General features: G+C 30.6%; 1 long non-coding RNA gene across 1 annotated transcript; it reads left to right on the top strand.

Annotated features, from left to right (window-relative positions):
- The first annotated feature begins 411 nt into the window (after nucleotides 1-411).
- LOC112497269 (uncharacterized) lies at nucleotides 412-6840 on the top strand. Its single transcript, XR_003063976.2, has 2 exons — nucleotides 412-1297; nucleotides 4343-6840. It is a non-coding gene; the product is annotated as an uncharacterized LOC112497269 (long non-coding RNA).
- The last annotated feature ends 10627 nt before the right edge of the window (nucleotides 6841-17467 follow it).

The raw sequence follows: 17467 nt of genomic DNA, 5'->3' as shown, positions 1-17467 counted from the left end.
AATTTTAGTTAACAGTGTATCAAAAATAACAAAATTCAAAAATAACAATAAATATCAATGTTACAAGCGGCTAGCCGGATAAATCAAGCGGCTAACTACTTGGTTGTTGGAATTTGCCAATAACGGCTAGTTTTCGGGCTCTAACTATAAAAACTCAACTCCAATTTCATTTTAAGAACCAATGCAAGCATAAACAAAATCATATAACATATATTGAGCTTCTAAATCGCAAATCATCATAGATTGAATCATTATTGTACTATTATTTGCATATTCACTCTTAAAGAGAGTTTTTGTTGTAATCTTTTTTTTCTCATCAAATTTGTGAGTTTATAAGTGTGAGAAACACTTGTGTAAAGAGATTAGCTGTTCTTGGCTCAGCTTGGCTTACTTTTGTAGCCTTAGCTTTTGTTTACCTAAGTTTTTCATTAATTTTTACTTGCTTTTGTTGGCATTGGTTGTTCCTGGCTCAGCTTGCTTTTGTGGCCTTGGCTTTTTTTTTCTTAGTTATTAATTGCTTTGATTTTTTCTTAGTCTTTGTTTACTTTATTGGGTGTTGGCATTTTTAATTTTTTTGGCCATGGCTTGCTTTTGTGGCTTTGGCTTTTGTTTGCCTCGATTTTCCCTTAGCCCTTACTTTTTCTTAGCATTTTGTTTGTTTTGTTGGGTATTGGCTTTTGGCTTGGCTCGCTCTAGTGACCTTAGCTTTTGTTTGCCTTAATTTTCTCTTAACCTTTTTTTTTTAACTAAGTCTTTATTTGCCTTGTTGGGCATTGGTGTTTGGCTTGTCTTGCTATTGTGGCCTTGGCTTTTATTTGTCTCGGTTTTCTTTTGCCTTTGTTTGCCATGTTGGGCATTGGCTTTTTCTTTGCTTGGCGTGCTCTTCTTCCCTTGGCTTTTGTTTATCTAGATTTTTCTTTAACCTTTATTTGTCTTATTGGGCATTGGCTTTTTCTTTATGTCTTGGCATGCTCTTTTTGTCTTGACTTTTGTTTGCATAGATTCTTTTTTAACCTTTGTTTGCCTTACTGGGCGTTGGAGTTTTCTTGACCTGGTTTGCTTTTGTAGCCTTAGCTTTTGTTTGCCTAGGTTTTTCTTTAACCTTCATTTGTCTTACTATGTATTGGCCTTTTCTTGGCTTGGTTTGCTCTTGTGGCCTTACCTTTTGTTTGCCTTAGTTTTCCCTTAGCCTTTATTTCTCTTTGGCATTTGTGTTGCCTTGTTGGGCGTTGGCCTTTTCTTGGCTTTCCTTGAATGCCTTTAGAGTTCTGGATGTTTGTTGCCTTGAAGATCATGGGTAAGTTAATTAATGTAGCTTCTGATTCCGAATATCTATTATTCTCAATTTTTCTTTTAGTTTTGGAGGTAGGTTTTGCTTCCTCATATCTTTTTCAATTCTAGGCAAATCCATTCTTAAACTTTGAGGTTGTGCACATTTGAAAACTTGTGCAAGTTTCTTTTTTTAATTGCATTATTCTGATTATGATGATTTAGTGATTAGAATTTCAATCATCTAGGAACTTTGCTTGCGAAATTTTTCTCTAAAGAATTGGGGTTCTTACAAACTTGAATAGTATTATCCAGTAATATTGTTTGTGGAAGTTTTCCTTATAGAATATGGGTAGCCTTAAGCTTTTGATATTGAATACTTAATAAGATATTACTTCGTCCTCAAACTAGTAACAATCAGGCTGTTGTTACTAATGTTTAAAGGTAACAATCATGGAACTTCTCCTCTTTGTTGGTATAGGGAAAGATGAACAATTCTACGAAAGATCATTATTAGGAAACTTTTCTTCCTTCTTAGTGCACAAAAGGTAAACATTTTTAGAGGAATATTATTAGGGGACTTTTCCTCTTTATTGGATTAAAAAGAAGTGACTTATTCTATACAAATATTATTGTGGAACTTTTCCTACTTCTTGGCCTAGGAAATATTTTTTTTTCTTTGTAGGCTTAGGAATAGTGATCTATTCTAGAGGATTATTATTACGAAACTTATCCTTCTTATTGGCGGCCTAGGGAAGTGTTTCCTGCTTATTGGTGTAAAAACAAAAAATGAATTTTTTTTGAAAAACTATTGTTATGAAACTTTTCCACCTTATTAGTGGAAGGAAAAAATGAAGTATTCCGGAAGAATATTATTTGGGAACTTTTGTTCCTTATTGCTTAGGAAAATATTTTCTCTTTGTTGACTTAAGGAAGTTTTTCCTCTTTATTGGCCTAGAGAATTTTTTTCCTTCTTCTTAGCATATAGAAATGTGAGCTATTCTAAAAGAATATTATTACAGAACTTGTTATCCTTGTTGGCCTAGGAATGTTTTTTCTCTGTGTTGACCTAGGAAATTTTTTTCCTTGGTATAGGGAAAAGTAGCCTACTTTGGAAGAATATTATTATAAAAAAATTTTCTCCTTATTAACCTAGGGAAGTTTTTTCTCCTTGATATAAGGAAAAATGACATATTCTAGAGGAATATTATTACGAAAATTTCCTCCTTGCTGGCTTAGGGAATTTTTTCCTCCTTGTTAGCATAAAGAAAAGTAAACTCTTTTATAGGAATATTACTAAGGAACTTTTGCTCGTTATTGGCTTAGGGAACTTTTTCCTCCTTGTTGGCCTAGGAAATTCCTTTTTCCTCAGTAGCATAAGGAAAAGTGAACAATTCCTAGAAAGAATATTGTTAAGAAATGTTTCCTTATTAGTGTAAGGAAAAATAAATAGTTCCAGAGAATTTTATTGTGGAACTTTTCATCGTTATTTGCATAGGAAAAAGTGAGCATTTCTGGAGGAATATTGATAGAAAACTTTTTCTCCTTGTTGGCTTAGGGAAGTTTTTCTTCTTTGTTGGCCTAGTGAATTTTTTTCCCTCATTAGCATAGGGATAAGTGAACTTTTCTAGAGAAATATTACAAGAAAACTTTCCTCCCTATTGGCCTAGGGAAGTTTTTTCTCATTAGCATAAGGAAAAGTGAACTTTTCTAAAGGAAAATTACTAAGGGACTTTTCCTCCTTGTTGGCCTAGTGTAGTTTTTCCTTTTTGTTGGCCTAAGAAAATTTTTCCTCTTGTTAGCATAAGGAAAAGAGAGTTATTCTAGAGGAGTTTTATTAGGAAAGTTTTTCCTCCTTTTTGGAGCAAAGAAAAGTGAACAATTTCACTAAACTTTTCCTCTGAAATAGAGTACTCGGCAGAAGTCAACTTTTCCCTTAATATAAGAAGGACGTAGATTTTTCTTTTGAATTAATGCTCTAGGAGGAAATCTAATTTTCCCTCGATGTATGAAAGAATATTAATTGTTCTAGAAACCTTTCTTTGAGCTAAAGTTTTAGGGAAAATCTACTTTATCCACAACACAAGAGGGAATATTCCTTATTTTTGGAACTTTTTCCTTTGAACTAAGGTTTTAGGGGTAAATGTATAGGGAATATTTCTTGTTCTTTGAACTTTTACCTTGAATGAGGTTCTATGAGAAAATCTAATTTACCATTGGCATAACAAGGAATATTAATTATTCTTAAAATTTTTCTCTTGAATTGAAGTTCTAGTGGAAAATTTAATTTACTCTCAACATAAAAAGGGGATATTAATTTTTCTTAGAACTTTTCCCTTAAACTAAAGTTCTTGTACCAAATATAATTTACCCTTGGCACAAGAGAGGATATTAATTGTTCTTATAACTTTTTTCCTCGAAATAAAGTTCTAGTGGGAAATCTATTTTTCCCTCAACATAAGGATGGATATTAATTGTTTTTAGTACTTTTCCCTTGAAATGAAGTTCTAAGGGAAATCTACTTTACCCTCAATATAAGAGGAAATATTTATTGTTCTTAGAACTTTTCTCTTGAACTGAAGTTCGAGGGGAAGTCTACTTTACCATCGACATTAGAGGGAATATTTCTTGTTGTTAGAATTTTTCCTATGAATTGAAGTTCTAGCGGGAAAGAAAATATTCCATAGGTAATTTGGTCAGTTCTAAAATGGATTTTTATATTTTTGGAAACATATATGACAATGTATAAGATGATCATGAACACTCATGAAACAATGATGAATATGGATTCTCGTGAGATGCAAGATATGAATCTTTATGCATGCAAATGCTCATTAGTGCAATGCATGAGTCTTTTGAGAATATGAAATAGTTTTTAAATTTTATGATCAATCATTCGAGTACATGAGTTGTACATTATCAATTGGATCAATATTTTCAAGAGTTGACATCATTCATATTGTCGTAATAGCTAAAATGTAATGTTCTTCGTCTCCATGCTATCAATCTAAATAAGCATTTTTATTAATCTGGAATGTCATTCAAATGGAATTTAGCTTTTTCCCTAGGGCAGCTATCATGGCATCATTTTCTGTGGAAGCCACATGGAATTTTTTTCAGGAGTCTCCTTAAGATCTTTTGAATTCCCTTCTGTAGGTGATCTCATAACCTTTGTTCTCTATTATTATCAGTCCTTATATGCCTTCTTGCGTTTGTTTGCGTGAGTTCTGACCTTTATTTTAGTGGGCCAATTTGTCTTTCCATCTGTTCTTTCCATTCTAATAAGGAATAATCTAGAATAATTCACAAATCTAAATCAACTAATTGTTCCTGGATAGCAACTGCTTGGTTTTCTATAGCTACTCTTTTGATTGTTGCTCAAGGGCAAGCAATTTTGCCTTCAATTTTTGTTTTACCTTCTTTATCTCCTCTATTTATTTGGAGGTCTTGTGTTAAGACATCACTGGTTTGCACATTTCATTCCTCAATAAATTTCTCTAAAATATCATGTTCTGAATATTTTTCAATAGGTATTTCACTTGAGAAAACTGGAGGAAATTTATTTTGGATAAGCCTAACCACCGACTACTTTTTTTTTGTGCATTTAACTATGTTTTCCCTCTATTAGCCTCTCATTCTGTTTATTTTGAACAGTATTTAAAAATGGCTAAAGTTTACATAGGGAACTTTAGAGAGGCAGAATCTTTTGGTTGGTTGTACATTTGAACAATTTTCATCTCCCCTACTTTTTGATTGTTTGGAGAGAATTGTGTTAAAACACTTTTGAATTCTCCAAAATTATTCTATGGGTATATGATCTAGGCTTAAAAAACCTTTTGCTTAGTCTCTTTTCTCGTTATGGAGAAGGCGAAACAACAGTATATTTAACAAGATAGATAAATAAATAAGTAAAGGGGAATAAGTAGTTTCCATTCCTCACATAATCAACATCTAACATTATAAAATTTACAAAAATAAAAGCGTAAATGCAGAAATGTAAAGGTTATATTCGTAAAGATAATTGTTAGTTCAATAATATTTAAAAAAAAATAGATTAATCCACATTGGCATAATACTTTTTTGTATATTCCCCATCAGGAGGTGAATATTTGGGTTTCCGATTGCCTCACTCGTGGATAAGTCAAGTAAAATCAGAAATGACATAATTAAAATTAAAAACAAAATGTGTGAACATGTTAGATGTAGAATCATAGTTGTTACATTAGAACATAGAGTTATTTAATCCATATCGGCTTAATAACCTTTATATATTCCCTCTTATATTTCCTTAGCGTCACTCATGGAAAAATAAGAAATACAAGGAAATAAATAAAATGGCAGAAATGTAAATAAGCCAGAATAGTTGCCAAGGTATTAGCATAATTAAAAAGAAAATAAAGATAAAATAAAATAAAAAATAAATTAGTTTCAGTTTTAATAACTATTTTTACCATCTTGTTTGCCTACTATTTGGTCAAAGTCTAATGTTGACCAAATGGGTTTTTCATTTTCTTTACTCTTTATTTCCAACAACTCACATGAAGGGAAGACCTCCATTTTTTAGCTTGGACTTTTAGATTTATTCCCTCTATAATCATGTTTGAGGTTTGGATCTCACAAACTATACACAGCCAAATCTAATCTAAAAAAGGTGATGGTAGAGTGTTGGTTGCATGAGTTTTAGTGAGAGAGAAAAATTTCAGCAAGTTCCCTACAGACGATGCCTATGAAGGTTCTAGATTTTTGCCTTCACACGAATTTCTAGTTTGTAAAGAACTTGTAATCGATCAGGTAGCCTCGAATCCAACAGGTTGCATACTTAAAAAAGGCATTATGATGCTCAAGTTAGTGTTTAATTTTGATTGAAGAAAGAAGAAAGCAAAAAAAAGTAGGTTTTCTCTCTCTCTAGAATGAACAATGCTCTTCTAAGGCCAAGAGACCCCTTTTTCATAGAGGTGGTCATTATTTATAGATAATGCGTTATATGGATTTATGGTTTTGCCTTCATCTCTCTTCTTAACGACACGTATCTCTGGCCATTATTGTACACACAGATGTGAATTTGATTGTAGAGAAACAAATATACTTATTCTGCATCAACGTGTTTCCCTACTCTTATGATTTTGGGCGTGATTTCCTAAGGTCATGGAATTTGGAGTCAGAATGAGTTTTCCCCCTGTTGTCATTTTCACATGTTCTTGAGAAATTTTATTTTACATATTATTCCCTCAAAATAGATTAGATGTTATTTTTCCCGAAATAATTTTTTTTTCTTTAAAAGGATGGAGACATGACATAGTTTGGTGCCTTTGAAATATGGCACCTAGACCTTGCAAATTCGAAATTCAAATTCATATTTATCATGTATAGAGGCCAAGGCCTTGTTAGGTTGTATCATAGAGTTATGAAGTGCCGATAACATCCACCTGTGGGTAGAGCTCTTTGACATTAGGACATCACGTTTGGTGTGCCTCTCCAAAGCACATGCCAGAATATTCCAACTTGATATATATCCTTGCCTTTTTTTTTCCTGATATATTAGGATTAAAATTCTATTTATATTTGCAGTTAGATCCATAGCAAATGTTCGAATATTTTAACTTTTACTTGATACATATACACGCAATGGATATGGAGATTTCAATATTTAAGTCTTAATTTTAGTCATACATCTATCGGATGATGGATATAAAATTATTTATTACTCTATTCTATAATTCAATTCATAAATGTCACATCAATTAAGACTCAAATTAGTAATCAAATATTGGGATCTCTAGTATTAATCTCGTGCCCGCACACACACACACACACTCGCACGCACGTATACTTGCCCCCTTTTTTTTTTATGTGCTAGTTTAGAAATAATTAAAATTCGACTGATATTTAAAATAAAAAAATCTACTTGGACTAGCTTTGACAAACCTATTATCACATAACTCGAACTTTTACCCTCTTTTAATACCGAGAAAATATATACTCTACCGAAAGCAAAAGTAATGTTAGACATTCTAAAATTTTATCCTAAATTTTATTTCAAATAATATGACATATGATTTACTATTTATTAAATAACTGATGACATTTTTATAAATTTTAAGTGAATTAGTTACATTATTTCACCAATCAATGAATGATTGTCATATCACTTACGATATAATTTTAGAATAAAATTCTAAAATGTGTAGAATTACTCCCGAGATTAATACTGAATTAGAAACTTATTACTAAATTAAATTGGAGGAAAAATAGTCCCAACAATCTCTCGGACTCGAAGACTTTGAGACAATGGATTGTGCCAATTGGCATATATGGACTAGCCTCTTAATCTTGAATATTCTATATTGCTTTTATCAATTGCATCAATCTGGTTGAAATTTATTCCGAGTATTTAAAAATATCTTTCCCACATATATCGTTTGATTACATCTCAGTGCACTAAAATTTAACATTGTTCGTCATTTTTTTTAAAGAGAAAAAGGAAAAGAATGATTTATCACTCTTGATTGGTTAGACATGATTGGGACCTTGTTATGTTACAGATTCTGTCTGTAACATAGCAAATAAAAAACTTACACGCGTGTTGGATGAGAGAGAAAAAGCTGTTGATGCAAGGTCCTGCAAGCTTACCTTCCCAAAGTTGTTACGTGCAGAAGCCGCAATTTAGCCTCGTCCACATGATTGATCTGTACAACTGCTACAGGAAAGGAAAAGGATAAGAAAAAGATAGCAGGTCAATTGTCATAAGTTGCGTACGTCAATGGTAATTAATAATGACATTGTTAAGAAGTTATAAGTCAAGTAACTTGCAGTAGGACCAACATTGTTGGTATTATTGTGTAATATAGACATATATATCAACGGGATCAATAATGTGAACATGTGATTATTGGTATAGAATTAAATGTTCTAAAATCAATGTCGCTTTTGAATCGCTGCTAGTTGAAACATTAATGAAGTAAAAGATTAGGCGATCACTTTTGTTGAATTATTGTTGTTCACAAAAAGGTCTTCCCACACCGGGTCATACGGCGGCGTAGTTCATTCCAGCAGAAAAAAGCAATGGAATATGGATCCGGTCATCCTGATCTAGAAGCTTTTGCCTTTTTTTTTCTTTTTAATATTATGTAAAGCACAATTAGTGTTGTTAATAAAAATTAACCAATTAATAAAGGGGTTGCACGTATATAATAAAGTGTTCTTGCTAAAATAAAGTGTTTTGGTTAATCCAACCAAATATTCAAGAATCACAATAGCTAAACATTATTAGCTTTTGTCTTGAGAACAAACCTTGATAAACCTAGAAGTTCATAATTGGTTATGAGTAATGTTATGATTATCAAGCTCTACAATTCTTTAGTTTGCTTTTTTACAGCAACCTATCCTTATGTTCAAAGTAAATTTGCATTGTTCTACAGACCTCAAACTCTCTTTTCAGTGGTTTAGAAGATTTTTAGTGTATATTCTAAGAGTATTCCTTTTATTTTATTTTATTTTATTTATTCTTTTTTATAAATTAGTATGGTAAAAGGGGATTTACTAATTTTCTCTATTAAAATCAAAATATACCACTTAAACTTGTTATTTTCGTAATATCTAATAATCTCCTTGGCATAAAAAATTTAAAGAAAAAAAGGTAAATAAGTCATTTGCTTGACATTTGATCTTGGAAATACATAATATATATTTATTATTAGAAAAAATGTTCATAAATAAGATAAATTAAAAAAATATCTTTTTTTTTTCACACCCAAAACCTTTATTTCTTATTCTCAGTATTTAATTTTTTATTTCAATTTAATTTACATGATTTATTTAATTTACAATAAATTTAAATAAATTGTATTTGAAAACAAGGGTAATATCATAAAATTTTGGTGTCAAGGAGATTTTTGAGTATTATGAAAATAGTTGAAGTAAATAGTATATATAGATTTTAGTAGAGCGGAAATAGGCAATCTCCTTTTTATCTTAATTTATTTCCACCCTATAATTTTGCAAACTAACCACACTTGTAAAAAATAGTTACAAAAAGTTCACATTATTTTTTTTAAAAAAAAACTCAAACAAAGAAGAATTTTGGAGAATTAATTAAGTAAATCTATCTTAATTTATTTTTTTGACTGAGATTTTTTTTATTTAACATAAATTTAAATTAACTATTCTATCTTATAAGATAAAAGAACTAAAAATTTACTTTAACTTTAATATTATTTTAATTTTATACAAAGTTCATTGTTTCTAAATTATTTGGCAATATTAACTTTACTTATTATGATTATTAATTTTTAATTAAACTAACATAATGTCTTTATGACTCATTACATAAAATTTCAATCTCTCTCAAAATCAATTTTCAATCCTATCTCGAATTTAATCCTAGTTATTGCTTATCCCAAGGTTTCTGATCCTTCAAAATCAGAAAATGACATCTACTTGATCATCCAAGAAATTAAAAATACCAAAAAGACCAATTTGCCATTGAACCTATTGATGTTTTTTGACACAAGATTTTGATAAACCCTAATAAACAGGGCATTTTATTGCTGCATAAAATTAATTCATATAGTCTTGCTCTTAATGTTTTAATTGCTCTAAAAGGTGTATATTTCGACATCAGTTTCTTACCTATTAAATTATTTTTTTATACCATTGAAGTTTTAAGTATTATTGTATCTTGAAAATAGCCATAACATCTAAAGATATGACGATATATGTTTGATGAAGTATATAATAGGAAAATTATCATTTGTATACCCTTAGTTTACTCCATTATCAAAAATACTAAAACACTTTGAGGGTGTATCAATCGTCCACCGTAAGTTGACAAAATGTATCAGCGACCACCAAACCGTTAGTTGCTGTTTAAGTATGATGAAGTCAGAAGGGTAATTTGGTCTTTTCATATGATACAAGTGATAATTTAAGGGTATACAAGTGATAAAAAGAGAATTTAAGGGTATAAAAGTGATAATTTTCAAGGGTAAAATCGTCAATTCACTGTAACTCCGTTAACTTTCAAATGACAACTAACGGTTTGGTGGTCAGCTGATACATTTTGTCAATTAAGGATAGACGATTGATACACCCTCAAAGTATTATAGTATTTTTAATAACATAGCAAATATAGGGTATATAAATGATAATTTCTCTATATAATATCATACAAAGATGAATAGAAAGATATATGGCATCAATTGTTTTCAATTATTCATTAAATAATCAATGGGCCCTACAAAGAGATAACTATTGTAATAATTTAATTGGAATAACAGTAAATTGGATATCGATTTATAAGAATTTTCCTAGGCCCACAGGTATGGAATTTTCAAATTTCATTTCTTTATCTGCTAGTCTTATTATTAAAGGCCCATATATGTCTAATACGTGAATAAAGATGTAGTAAATTCAATGTATTTTTACAACCTTTACCGAAGGAAGGTTTGAATTTATTGTTAAATTAACATTGTTAACTTTAAAATTTAGGTTTTCGATTACATAGCATGAAATGCATATGTATTTCCCTAGTTGAATGCATGATTTCGATATATGGCATTTCATGTGGATGAATAATTTATTCTTGCAAAATCAAGTACTCTACATGACCAAGATGAATTTAAGCAGTAGGTGAATTCAATCTATTGAGCTTAAATCTCATGTAGGAAAAAAAAAAGTAATGTTAATTCTATTACTCAAGGATGAAAGTTTCATAAAGATTAAGGAAAAATAATTTGTGACTTCTCATTAGGTATTGGCCATCACCTAAATTTCATTTGCAAATTATAAAGAAAGACAAAATATAAGTCTTTCATTAGTAGTTTACAATATTTCACAATGTTAATCTCATTTGATTTATCGAGAAAATTGTTGCTTAAAATATAAACCTTAAGGTTCATCACCTCACTCTCAAGTTTTGCATTATCATCCAAAAGATTGGATACTTAAGTCAACAAGGTCACATTTTGATTATAGACTTCTTCCCATTTAGCAAAAATCATCTTGTAGCTTTCTTGAAAAGATTTCTTGTCATTTATATCAATGTCACTAATGTTGCTATTTGAATTATTATTCTTGTTAACATGTTATACAATTGTGTCAAGATAGGAATTAGTGTCTTCCTTGTAAGGAGCTAAGTGCGAGGCTTTAAATAATGGATGCATCTATGATATTTGATTCCTGTTCACTACCATTAGTATATCTTGACACATCATTATAAACAACAAGTCCTCCAACAAGGTCTTCTTCATCAATGCTATCATTAGAATCATCATCACTCGAAGTAGATTGCATTGCTTTCTTTTTCATAAAAGTGTTAGCACATTGTCTGTATTTGTCCTATGCCTCCACATTCTCTGCATTGAATACCCTCAAGCTTGTTAAGATTAAAAAATTTAGAATTAGGGTGAGAAGAACCTTCTTGAGTCGTTGGAGCCACTGATGTAGAAGTTTTCTTTGGCTTGTTGAAGTTCTGTTTTTTAAATATCTTCTTAAAATTATGAGTAGCTAATTTTCTTTCAAGTTTGGGTTGAAGGTGAAGTATCAACATGTGCCATGGGCTTTATTTGGTAAATTTACTTTCTCTTCCCCTCTAATTATTGTTGATGTTTTGACTTTTCGTCGACAAATAATAATAATCTTGTCTAGATACCGCCCTGGTTTCACTAGCTCCCTAGTACAAAATTATTATTATTTGACACGATAAGCTCTTAGCACCATATTGATTAGAGTGTGGTTCATGAGGTGTGGATTCCCCCCTCATGATTTAATTGGCACTAATAAGGAATATTTAGCCCATGGCGCATGTTGATACGGATTCAGTTACCCAAGCGCTTCAATTATTATAGTTTCTACTTTAATTTAATTCTGCCATTTCAATTTAAATTTTAGGATATTCTAAATTATCTTTACCATAATTCCAACCACCTATTTAGAAAAATTAATTCTCTCCACAATTAAAATCCACTTCCTCGTGGGATCGACACTTGTCATTATTGATCTATTCTACAATAGATTCGTGCACTTGCGAGTTCAATAAAATTTGCACAACAATGATACCCACAAACATCATAAAAAATGCGTCAAAAATTGCATAAAGTATATAGCTCAAAGAAAATTAAAAATATTGACAAAGTTCTAACTTTAATTCAATAGTCAGCCTCATCTCACATTGGATCCTTATATTGTGTGTGAATCAATTCAATCAACACTCATTCTCAAAATTTTCAATATCAACAGCCCTTGTATTGAATAGGGAGATTGCCAATTTCCGCCTTACAGCAATCAACATATACCATTTTCCCCCCTGCTGTTTTTATAATGGCCAAAAACCCCCCTGATAGTATAAGTTTACAATATTACCCTTATTTTCAACTACTCTTTTATTTATATTTATTATAAATTAAATAAATCACATGAATAGAAACTAAATAAAAAATTAAGCATTAAAAACAAGGAATATATGTTTTGATATGAGCAAAAAAATTAATAATAAATTTTTTTTCTTGTACTTATTTAATTTGTGAAATTTTTCTTAAAGTAAATATATAAGAAAATTATTATAAAATGATAAAAAAAATTATTATAAGAAAACTTGAATGACAAATAAAAATTTATTATTAATTTTTTTCTCATATCAAAACATATATTTCTTTTTTTTAATACTTAATTTTTTAATTTAATTTCTATTCATGTAATTTATTTAATTTATAATAAATGTAAATAAAAGAGTAGTTAAAAATAAAGGTTATACTGTAAACTTATGCTGTCAGGGGGATTTTTGGCCATTATAAAAACAACAGGGAGGTAAATGGTATATGTTGATTTCTGTAGGGGGGAAAGTGACAATCCCCCTATTGAATAATAAACAGAGTAGGTCAAACTAACCTCATCATCTTGATCTTTTTTTTTTAATTCCACAATCATAAATTTGCATTTTCATTTGATTTTTCTTGAAGCACATGCTTTTTTTTTTTTCAATATATCCATAGTCAGGAGCTTTCAGTCTACCCCTTAAGGTAGCCTACTTCTCATGATAGATTATCCTCTATATATTGGTGGTACATAGGCCAAAATTACTCAATGATAGCTTCACTCTTAAGGGTTATAGATAACTATTTCTGACTATGGTGCCTGGGTAAACTTAAATAATGTAGAATCAAGGTAAATAATCATTTACTCAATATAAAATTCTCAACTTAGGCTGTATCAATCTCAAATCTCAAGTCAAAATTATGAAAGAATCGATATAAGTGCGCAAGATATTTAAAGAATCACAATCAAGACAAAACTAACACAATAATCAAGTATAAACTAAGACAATATTCATCCATTTCTGATAACCATATTCTTTTTCAACTATATACTCATCATAGGCATCACTTTTTTTTTCTTTTTTTCTTTTTTAAAAAAATGAAAGCAAATATTCCCACCTCCAAACTTAAAATAAGCATTGTCTTCAACGTAAAGAAAAAGAAAAAGAAAAAGAAAAAGAAAAAGAAAAAGAAAAAAGAAACTCCCTCGGTTTTGCACTTGAATATGTAACCTTGCAGTCGAGTCATTGAAAAGGCATGTGAAACGTTTATGTTCATTGACCCCCAAACTTGTGCAAAAACCTAGATAAAACAAATAAAATAAGTAAAAGAAAAGACAAAAGAAATAAGGAAACATAAAGATGGCAATAATAAAGTTTATAAAGCTTGGGTTGCCTCCCAAGAAGCGCTTAATTTATAGTCATTAGCTTGATTGTTTTTGGTCGTCATTCAGGACTAGACAACTCAATAGCTATCTTGTGCTTATCAAATGCATCATCTAGATAGGGGTTTAATCGATGACCATTAACCTGAATGTGCCCTTTGTATCATGTGAAACTTTTGCCACGCCAGAAGGAAAGACTTGTGTTATTGTAAAATAACCAGACCAATAGGATCTCAACTTGCCTGGGAAGAGTCGAAGTTGAGAATTATATAATAAAACCTTTTGGCCAACCTGAAATTCACATCTGAGTGTATGTTTTTCATGCAAATGTTTAGTGTGGGCTTTATAGATTCAAGCATTCTCATAAGTTTCATTGCGAAATTCATCCATTTCATTAAGTTGCAACAATCTCTTTTCTCCTGCTGCGTGCATGTCAAAATTCAAATTCTTCATTGCAAAAATGTTTCCCACCATCACTTATAATTGCTCTTGGAGTGCCAAACCATGTGAAAATATTTTTCTTCAAAAAATTCACAACAACCTGAGCACCATTAGAAGGCAAAACAATAACTTCAACCCACTTAGAAACATAATCAACAGCTATCAGAATATATTTATTCTTGAAGGAAGATGGAAACGGACCCATGAAGTCAATTCCTCAGACATCAAATAATTATACTTCAAGAATATTAGATAGTGGCATTTCATTCTTCCTTGAAATTGTTAGCTTATAGGGCTATAAATGTTGATTTTGATGATAACAAACCACATGTTTTGGATAAATAAATATTTACACATTGTGCTTTTATAACAAGAAAATGATTTTTATGTTATTAGAGTGTTTTTCAAGATATGGAATAAAGTGAAAGGATTTTGCCATCTTTGATTTTAATAAATATTATTTTGAATTTCATATTTGGACCTAATTGAAAATATTTAAATATTTTGGGCCATTCTATAATTTCACATATTTTGGGCCATATCATAATTTTAGAAAGTTTTGGGATTAACAAAGTATTATTTAGAAAATCTGAAATTGGACCTATTTAAAAATTTTCATAACGTTTTGGGCATAGTACAATTATATAAAGTTTTGGGGTCAAACTATAATTTTAGAAAATAGTTCACTGTAGTAGTTGATGTAGCAAGCGGCGAACCGGATTTGACAAGCGGAAGACTGGAGTTTGGGCAGTAGCTTACTGGAATGAAAGCGTCTATCCAGATTTAAAAAATGGCATACTAGATGTTCTAAAATTCAAATTTTTACTATAACGGTAACATAAAAGCGGCTAACCTGATTTCGAAAGCGGAAAGTTGGTTATCATCATAAAATACATAACGGCTAGTTTTTGGGTTCAAACTATATAAATTCAAATCAAATTCATTTTCAAGCTCTCTTACAAGCAAAAACAAAAAGCACACAACATATATTGAGCTCTCATTTCGCAAATCATTATATATTTAATCATCTTTGTTCTTCAATTTGTATATCTGCTCTTTAAGAGAGTTTTTGTTGTAATTTTCATTTCCTCATCAAATTTATGAGTGTTTAAGTGTGTGAGACACTCGAGTGATGAGATTTGGAGATAATCTCTTTGTTGTAAAGGTTCATTGCCACCTTGGAAGTCAATTGTAAGCATTTGAAGCCTTGGAAGGCTTGGATAGTGAAATCCTCAAGTTTGGGTTAATTAGAGGCGTGGATGTAGGCGGGGATTGCCGAACCACGTAAAAATCCTTTAGTTTGTTTTCTCTTTCCCTACTCATTTATTATTGTGCTTTCATTGAATTTATTATTTTCGAATTTTATTAAGGCGTTAGATTGGATTGTTGTTTGGTTTGATTAGGATAAGTTTTAAAATACTAATTCACACTAGACCACCATATTTTGATGGAAACGATTACCCGTATTGGAAAACTAGGATAAGAATTTACTTGCAAGCTTTAGATTACGGAATTTGAGAAATCGTTAACAATGGTTCTTTTATGCCTCTGACTAAAAATGAAGTCAGGGAAGATATTCTAAAACCTTCGCGGGAATGGAATAAATTGGAAAAGAGAAAAGCTTCTCTAAATTCCAAAGCTATGAATGCCTTGTTTTGTGCACTAGATAAGAAAAAGTTTCATAGAGTGTCTAGTTGTGAAAGTGCTAATGAAATTTGGCGTAAACTTGAAGTTTTTTATGAAGGCATGAATCAAGTGAAAGCGTTTTAAAATTAGTAGGTACACTCAACAATATGAATTGTTCCAAATGGAACAAATGATAGTATGTATTCTATGTATACTAGATTTACAGACATGGTGAACAATCTATGAAATACTATCTAAGCAACCCAAGACGGGGTGAATTGGGTTATTAAAAATTAAGCTAAGCAAACCACACAACAATTTAATCTATTGCCTTAATGAAATTAAAATAAATAAATAAATTTAATCAAGCAAGATAATAAAAGAGTAAGGGAAGAGAAATCAAACACGTGATTTTTACGTGGTTCAACTAATCGTGCCTATGTCCACGCCTCCAAGCTTACCGGGCTTGAGGATTCCACTAAGCAAGCCTCCAAGGCTTTAACTGTTCTTACAATTGACTTCCAAGGTGTCAATAAACCTTTCCACAAAGAGATTATCCACAATCTCTTATTCTAAGTGTATCCCAACACTTACAAACTCTCAATTTGATTTTCAAAAATATTACAAAAATAAATCTCTCACACACAATGTGTTTGATTACAAATGAAAATCTAAAGTGTGAGAAGTGAAATGAATACAAGAATTTAAAGCTCAATGAAAGTTGTATGCTCAATAATTTGCTCAAAGATAATTGTTGGAATCGTTGAAGTTTGAATTTGATTGAGCTTATTTATAGTTGGAGTTGAAAACTAGCTGTTATTGACTTTCTACTCACTGTCAGATTGCAGTTAATTAGATATTGGATCGTCGTTTTGACTGGTCAATATGACCGTTGGGCTGAATTTTCAAATTGTCGAATCGCCGTTTTCAAGATGTCAGATCACCGTTAGTGTCCAGAGGCTACTCTTCAATTATGGTCGATGTCAACTAGCCATTATCAAGATGTCGATTAGCCGTTTGCTATAGTGATTGCTACAATGAATTATTTTTTAAATTTACAATTTGGCCCCAAACTTTATAGAATTATACTACAACCGAAAACTTTATAAAACTTGTCAAATAAGCCCATTTCCAGAATTTTAATCAATATTTGCTAATTTCAAAGTTCTCAAAACTTTTTCAATTTAAATCATTAACAGGAAGGTCATAAAGTTACTTTTTATTGAATATAAAGCCTTTACAGTATGAAAACTATATGAAAGAATAATTTGAGCTTTTAAATCAATCTTAATCAAGTTTGTTATCATCAAAATCAATATTAAAGAAATATTTATGTTAACAATCTCCCCCTTTTTTACAATGACAAACTTTTCAAGAAAATGCTTGTGCAATTTTGCTCCCCCTAAATATGTGCTCCCCCCAAGTAAAAATATTTGTA

The sequence above is a fragment of the Citrus sinensis genome, chromosome 2 (assembly GCF_022201045.2).
Source record: "Citrus sinensis cultivar Valencia sweet orange chromosome 2, DVS_A1.0, whole genome shotgun sequence".
Classification (NCBI taxonomy): Eukaryota; Viridiplantae; Streptophyta; class Magnoliopsida; order Sapindales; family Rutaceae; genus Citrus; species Citrus sinensis.
Note: the sequence above shows the minus strand (reverse complement) of the source record. Positions and strands in the feature narration are given on the sequence as shown.